General features: G+C 42.1%; 1 long non-coding RNA gene across 1 annotated transcript in view; it reads right to left on the bottom strand.

The window, feature by feature from the left end:
• Positions 1-355: 355 nt before the first annotated feature.
• LOC121924838 overlaps positions 356-5,552 on the bottom strand; it is a 10,929-nt gene continuing 5,732 nt past the window's right edge. Inside the window, exon 4 of the long non-coding RNA XR_006102737.1 lies at positions 356-756. This is a non-coding gene — a long non-coding RNA (uncharacterized LOC121924838). The remainder of the gene's footprint in view (positions 757-5,552) is intronic.

Here is a 5,552-nt window from a genome sequence, read left to right as displayed (position 1 = left end):
TCACACATTACATTGCAAAAGAGGAGGGGGTAACTGAGCAAAGTTGGTGCACTGGTCTCTTATGTACAATTTTTTTCTTGGCCCTCCTCAAAGTCTGGATAACCACACTATATGCATCTGAGTCTTGAAAGGAAGCATGACTGTACTACAAAATGTTGTTCTACAACTACAAAACTTTGTTCCATCATATGCCTTTCGACTGACCAGGAACACTTCTACTCTGGTTAAGTTTCAATTTGTTTTTTCCTATTCTATCCATTACTAGCACCAGTAATTAAATAGAGCTTTATTTGATTGAAATGGAAAGGGGTAACAGAATTGGGTATCATCAGAACACTAACAAGTATAACTGTGATGTCAATGGGGTGGGATGGGGTGGTGAACTGAATGTCCATGCATTCAGTTCAGATAGGCCTGCTTCTGCTGCTGGGACCACTGGCCATTCTCCCCACCTCAATGACAATTCAGGATCAATTGGGATCCAACCCATGTTTGTACATGTGCACAAATACATGTGTATATGACGGTTTCACACGGCTGACTGGCAGGCATGGTAATGGTGGATAAGGCTACTCGGTGGATAGCCTATCCTTGCTTGAAGGGAGTTCATCTGATCACCTTGATATCAAATCCAACAGCTGCAGACACCTTCTTCAAATCTTTGCCAAATGCAGGAAGATCCAGTTGTAGAGTCATTGTGGAATCTGTGGGCTCATCTACCTTGCAGGTAGAGCCAGCAGTTGTGACCCTCTTTTCCTATCCAGTGGATGAAAGAAGAGAAACATCTGAAGAGTTCTACCATTAAATTACAGGCAAATGTCAATTTGCATTGTCTTAATGTACATCATTTCAAATTTACAGCATTCTTCAGAAATAAATTTTAAAAATTCATAGCTGTCCCAGCATGCCTGTACAGCTGAACAAGGTAGGAAAGCAAAGAGGAAGAGGCATGTGAATGAGGGTGAGCTGAAAGAGCAAAGCTGTTTGGAGATGGATGTGGAGTTCTGAGTGGTAAGAAAAGGTGACTGGGCTGTATTTCTTTCTTTTCTTTTTTTAGCCTGCCCAGGTTGGGGAAGGCAGGGAAGCAACAGCAGTCTTGACATTGCTGGAAAGAATCTGTTTCTTTTCCTGTTTTTTTTTTTTGGGGGGGGGGGGGGTGAAGGAGAGGAAGAAATTGAAATCTTTGTGATTGGGTGTAGATGGAAGGGCTTTCTTCTGCTTGCTTAGAAGTGTGTGTGAAGAAGGGCAACTGGAGTCTGCTTTCGTCATTTCGCAAAGCTGCTGAAGAGGGCACAGCAGGAGATGTGTTGCTTCTCTCTCCTCTGATGTGATTTCTCAACCGCAGAAGCCTGCTGGAGAAGGCACAGCAGAAGAACACAGGTCTTACCAGTTGGTCATTGTCTGTGTGCTCCTCTGAAATGGAATTGTTGTCTAATGAGTCAGTTCAACCCACCCAAGCTTTCTTTGGATCAGCAGTTGCTGCTTCTTCTGGACCCTCTGGAGAGCATCTCCACATTTCTCTACCTGGAAAAATTACTGTGGTGTTTTATGTACTAAACCTTGTTAAAATATGTGTGTGTGTGTGTGTGTGTGTGTGTGTGTGTGTGTGTGTGTGTGAAAGGGTTTGAATAAAATTGTTAACTTTTGGGCTACTACATCTCCAATTGGAATACATCCCTCTAATCTCCAGTGATTCCCTATGGAACTGTCCCCACCACCATTTATATTAGACTTTGCATCACAAACCCAGGGATGCAACCTCAACATTAATCTAGATCCACCTATCAATCGGGACTTATCCATATTCTAACCCAATGTTTTTTACTCTGAAGTAATTTTTACTGGGTTAAATAAGCTATAATATACCTTCCGCAGATAATGGGACTGTGTCAAAGGTGGCTATGCAGTCATTTCATCCTCTTTTGGGTGAATTAGAGATAAGTAAAGTTAAATGTATTCCTCTTTGACAAGGATGTCAAGTCGTGTCCAACTATAGGGAGTGGTGCTCATCTCCATTACTAAGCCGAAGAGCCAGTGTTGTCCGAAGATGATTCTGTGATCATGTGACCAGCATGACTGCACAGGATGCTGTTTGCCTTCCCACTGAAGTGGTGTCTACTTGCATTTGCATGCTTTCAAATTGCTAGGTTGGCAGAAGCTGGGACTTGTGATGGGAGCTTACCCCATCACACAGCACCTGAGCCTCCAACTGCCAACCTGCTGATATTGCAATCAATAGAGTCAGCATCTTAACCACTTGAGCCACCATGTCCCAGATAAACCATAAGAGATACTGAGAACTAATATTTTTAAAGTAATTATTTGTGATTAACATATCAAGGCTCTAAAAGTAGTTATTCATTTGTATTTATTTAGTTATTGAACAATATATGTCATGCTTTATATCATGGAATCTCAAGACAGAGTGCAGTAAAATAAATTAAATCAACTGAAAACAATTTAAAGCAGTAAAAAAACCACCATTTTGAGCAGACTAAAAGTGTATCAAACAATTAAACCAGTCTAAACAAGACAAATTAAAAACTGTTGAACCAATTTAAAACAATACATATATGCAGATTTGGGTGAAATCAGTTAGAACCCCAAAGATTTTAATAATGAGCCATGTTTTTACTTGGCATCAGAATGGCACTAGTGGGGCCTCTTGGGGTACTTCTCTACCACAACATTAAAAATTGTATTTTACAAGTTCCACTGGCCTAGGGTGCAAAAGTACACCCTCCTCCCGAACACCCTGTCAGCACCTCAAGACTCACAAAAGAGACCATGGCATTACCATAAGCCAGCAACTGAACTATGTGATATGCCTTCTTTACCGTTTCATGTGATGAAACCCCTGTTACAGTGGCAAGGGTGCAGACCACACCAGGTGAAACCCTAAGTTGGGGTGACACCATTGTTCCTCAAACATCTGCATTTGGGCAAAAATGAGCTATAGCATTTACCTGTATCTCTTTAAAATGCTACAAACCTCCAAGTCAGATGACAGAATTGGATGATGCCTTGCTAGAACAGATGACCACTATCTCAGATAGGAGAGATGTAGTAGTGTTGGGAGATTTCAACTATCCTGATGTTTCTTGGAAACCAAACTCAGGCAAAACATTAAGGTCTAGCAAATTCTAATCAACAGGGATGACCTGGTTAAAGGGGTGAAAGTGGTGAGATCCTTAAGTGGGAGTGACCATGTTCTCCTGGAGTTTGTTATACAGTGCAAAGGAGAAGCCAGACAGAGCCATTGGCAATACTTTTTGAGAATTCCTGGAGAACAGGAAAAGTCCCAAAAGACTGGAGGAGGAGGGCAAACATCTCCATCTTCAGAAAGGGAAGAAAAGAGGATCCCAAAAATTATCATCCAGTTAATCTGACATCAATACCAGGAAAGATTCTAGAGCAGATAATTAACAGAGAACATTTAGAAAGCAATTCCATAATCACAAAAAGTCAACATGGGTTTCTGAGAAACAAGTCATGCCAGCCTAATCTGATTTCCTTTATTGATAAAACTGCCAGCTTGATAAACAAAGGGAATGCTGTAGATATAGCATATCTCAATTTCAGTAAGGCCTTTGACAAAATCCAACATGAAATTCTTGCAGACAAACTGGTAAAATGTGGGATAGACAATGTGACTGTTAGTTGGATTTGTAATTGGTTGACTGGCCAAACCCAAAGGGTGTTCAACAATAGTTCCTCTTCATCTTGGAGAGAAGTGACTAATAGGGTGACACAGGGTTCTGTCCTGGGCCCAGTGCAATTCAATATCTTTATCAATGACTTGGATGAAGGAATAGAGGGCATACTTATCAGATTTGCAGATGACACCAAATTAGGAGGAGCAGCTAATACCCCAGAGGACAAGATCAAAATTCAAAATTACCTTAATTGATTAGAAAGCTGGGCCAAAACTAACAAAATGAACCAATAGGGTGAAATGTAAGATACTGCACTTAGAAAAAATAAAATGCATAAGTATAGGATGGGGGTCAACTGGCTTAAGGAGACTATGTGTTAAAGAAATTTAGGAGTCCTAGTAGATCATAAGTTGAACATGAGTCAACAGTGTGACGCATCTAAAAGGCAAATGCTATTTTAGGCTGCATCGATGGATGCATAGTATCTAGATCAAGAGAAATAATAGTACCACTCCATTCTGCCTTGGCCAGGCCTCACCTGGAATACTGTGTCCAGTTCTCGGCACCATAATTCAAAAAAGATGTTGATAAATTGGAGTGTGTCCAAAGGAGGGCCACCAAAATGGTGAAGGGCTGGGAAATCAAGCCTTATGAGGAAAGACTTAGGGAGCTGGTTATGTTTAGCCTGGAAGAGAGATGGTTAAGAGGTGATATGATAGCCCTGTTTATGTGTTTGAACGGGTGTTACATGGAGGAAGGAGCAAGCTTGTTTTTTGTTGCTACAAATACTAGAACACAGAACAATGGATGCAAGCTACAGGAAGAGATTCCACTTTAACATTAGGAGGAACTTCCTGACAGTAAGAGCTGTTCGACAGTTGAACTCACATCCTTGGAGAGTGGTGAAGTCTCCTTCCTTGGAGATCTTTAAGTTGAGGCTGGATTGCCACTCCCCATTAGACTTTTGGGAGCTCAGAACCAAACTTACCATAGAATGAGATGGTACCCTTCAGAGTAGGATGCCCATACCTTTCAACTATCCCAATTAATCCATTGTCACCCAACTTTTTAAGCTCCTTCTAAAAGTTCCCATTTTCTCTTGTCTCCTGCTTTATCCCTCCATCCCCAGCTTACTTCTTTTACTGCAAACAGTGTGCAAAAATAGTTTGCAGTCAGTTAACTCACTCATGAGGGACATTGCCCTTCCCTCCAGACTCAGGCAAATGCAAACCACTGCAACCTTTGTTGTTGTTGTTAGCTGCCCTTGAGTCGACTCTAATTTATGGTAACCCTGGATGTTCTGCTGAGGTCCTGTAAACCCATTCCTGTGACCCCCCCCCCTCCTATTGAGTCCACCCATCTGGCATGCGGTCTACCCTTCTACCTGCTCCCTTTCCTGGCATTATTGTTTTCTCTAGTGATCCCTGCCTTCTCATTAGGGAATTCTGCCTATGCTTGAGCCCCATTTAAATGAATGGGGCTCATACACACGGCACCATTATTCCCTATGGGATGTGCCACCCCTTCTCCCAGTGCAGCTTTCAGCGTATGCTGAAAGTCACGTAAAGTGTGCCCACGTATGACACAGGCACACTGCAATTTTTGTGTTCTTGACCATTTGGTGATGTTGCTTAGCCACAGGTGTCCGCGTTTCAATCTGTGAAATGTTGAAGGGTATAAGATTTCCATGTCCACAAGGAACCCTACCCATGTTTCTTCAACTAACTCCCTCTCTTCCCAGCCTTCCCTGTGTGATACCACACTACTTTCCCTCCTTCTTACAGTCCATGCAACAGTGGTGATTCCCCTCTCCTTCTCTTTGCCAACTCTGCTGCTTTGTGGGGGCTCAACACTGGTAGGCAGGTGATTATTTATTCTTGCTGGTCTAATTTTGCC

Source organism: Sceloporus undulatus, chromosome 3 (genome assembly GCF_019175285.1).
Source record: "Sceloporus undulatus isolate JIND9_A2432 ecotype Alabama chromosome 3, SceUnd_v1.1, whole genome shotgun sequence".
Taxonomy (NCBI): Eukaryota; Metazoa; Chordata; class Lepidosauria; order Squamata; family Phrynosomatidae; genus Sceloporus; species Sceloporus undulatus.
Note: the sequence above shows the minus strand (reverse complement) of the source record. Positions and strands in the feature narration are given on the sequence as shown.